This window comes from Passer montanus, unplaced genomic scaffold (genome assembly GCF_014805655.1).
Source record: "Passer montanus isolate IOZ18808 unplaced genomic scaffold, ASM1480565v1 scaffold38, whole genome shotgun sequence".
In the NCBI taxonomy this organism is placed as follows: Eukaryota; Metazoa; Chordata; class Aves; order Passeriformes; family Passeridae; genus Passer; species Passer montanus.
The window spans coordinates 6,154,519-6,157,219 of NW_024368596.1; positions in this window are offsets into that span (position 1 = coordinate 6,154,519).

The following is a 2,701-nucleotide window of genomic DNA, read 5'->3' on the forward strand; positions in this document are numbered from 1 at the left end:
GCAGAAAATTTTTCATCCACTTTCAAAGAGCAGCACTGAAGGTTCGAGCCGGGGCAGGGCTCGGGACGGGGTCGGGGCCCGGCCCGGCCCGGCCCGACCCTGCTCACCGTCACAACCCCCTCAGTCTTCTCGGTCCCCTCGGCCCCTCTCCTCAGCTCCTTCATTTTCTCCGTCCGTTCACTGCCGCCCTTCCCAGCGCTCCCGGCCTCGCCTCTCCTCCCTCAGCACCTCCAGCAGCCCCCTCATGTCACACCATCTTCTCCAGGCGGTTTCACGTCTGGAAAATGCTCATCCCAGCGCTCTCCTTGCTCTCACCTCTTGTCCTCGCAGAATTACACCTTGTTGAGATTTAAATCTGTTAAACCACCATTTTTTTGGGACTTGAATTTTCCAAATCAGACAGAAGCTTCAGGCTATTTTGTTTGGTAGCTGTAGCCAAAAAATCATCTAATCATTCTCATGGCTAAGACTAAGATGGTCCTGAACATTAAAATGTTGCTTTAACTTTCTTCTCATTTTTAAAATCTCGGGTGACCTCATTGCTGACCAGTACACTTAATGTAGCCAGGGTGCTTGTTTGTCTGTTGGGGACCTGCTTCCTGCTTTCCTCAGGAAAACCCAGCTACCTAGAATAATGTTCTCACCCTTTTCTGGTTTTCCCCTCGTGCATGTCAACAGCAGCAACTCACTTTTTGCAGACCATATATCTCCAAAGACATGTGGCAGAGAGTGTGGACAATTTCAGGAGAAGCAATGTAATTATACAATTTATTAGAATGTTTGCAGATTCCAGGGCTTACACTGAAAGCCCTTTTGAGTAAGGATTGCTTCTCACTTTGTTGTCCATCACCTACTGAGACCACAGTTTCAATCAAAGCTTGTAGTTATTACAAGTAAGTATAGTATAAGGTAAATGATGATTAGTAACAAACTCACTTTGATCAGAAAAAACATATAATGATTATTAATCAAAAGCAATATTCAATAACTTAGGATGGAATTCCACATACCACTTGCTCTTCGTTCAGAAAAGAATGACCTGCAATCTAGAACATAATATTTACTGATGCAGCACAGTGGTGGTGCTGAGCCTATAAGAAATAAACAGCTCCATTGCAGTACTGAGTCACATCCATCTCAACTTATTCCACATCTGTCCAAAGCCAAGATTATTTATTTAAGACTCTTTGGCACAATAAGAGGTTTGCACCTTAACACTGCAATGTGAACATGAATATTTAATCTCCTAAGTCCTTGTCATACCACATTATTAATACATTCATTAGCAGTGATTTTCACAAAGGCCCTTGCTCTGTTGAGGTTTGATACTTGTCCAAATGAAGCAGATTGTTTTCAGAGGTCACAAAGTGGTTTTGCAAAGACCCACTTTCATGTTTTGATGTCTAAATCAAGAACTAAGGTAAAAATTTAAATAAAAAGCTCTCACCCCTGCAGGAGCTTGATTGCCTCTCAAAAACCTTTCCATCAAAAAATATGAGATTGAAGAACTGAAAAAAACCAGATAATACCAAAAGTATAGTCTCTTTGAAAATTTTCTTTACACAATAGTGTTAAAAATTTCAATCAGTTACAACTTTGAGTCAGATAAACATAAACTGGACTTAGCACACAGTTCTTTGACACAAACTGTTTAGTCAACAATGGTTCAAGAGTCACAGAGGTTCATATGGGAAGTTGTGTTTGTTAAGAAATTAATGTAATTTATTTCCTACTCATCTCAGTGACTTATTAATTGGACCATCAGTACCAAATTAATGAATGGAATGAAAAAAGCTATGCAATCCAGAGCTGGATTTCAGAGGTGCAGCAAAGACGAAAATCAAATATGGAAAAATCACAAAATGGCCACTTGACAAGGAACATTTTCTCCTGAGTATGACAATAGAAAATTGAATAACTAAAAAGTAACAGATGTCTGAAAGCTGTCTTTTCCCTTGAATTATATCCAGTGCTTTCATTACCATTGGAAGAAGAGATTCATTTGATAGGAAAGCCATGCATTTCTATGCTGGTCCACAGAAAATCAAATCTAATTCTCTCTTCCAAAACAGAATGACACTCTTTATCCACAGCATTTACTATTACAGCACATTCTTTCTTTCTTTTTGTTGCAAGCAGGTGATAAACATCATTCTCGTCACATTTTCATGAAGGCAGTAGAGGAATCTGAAGGGAAGTTTGAGAAAAATAGAGGCATAATTATAGTACAGAAACAGGAAAAGCTGGAAAAAAAACTGATGAGCCTTTTCAATTTCAGCAATGGAATCTTATGCAGGAGAAACATTCCTATAAATCCCAAATCCATTGTTGTCAGACAATGCAATAAAATACCTTCTCATTAAAAATAAAACCATCGAATAATGGCAACAGTAGCAAACTTGATAATAACTTTACTCTGTGGGAAAGTTAGCATCTAAACATGTAAAAACCAAATCATCCTTTGATGACTTAGTATGCTGCTGCTGCTGAAACTACTGTGAAGTTCACTTCAGGGTGATGTCAAATGAGAGACAAACTGTTTACATTCTTTCACAATCCACCGAGCAGACAAGCTAAGATAAACGCCAAACGAAGAGGAAAATGCAACTAGTGATTTATCTTAGTTCTGTTTGAACTGATTAATGCAAGAAATAATTATCTAGAGCTGGGACTTTGGACTTAGCAAGCATGTGACACATGA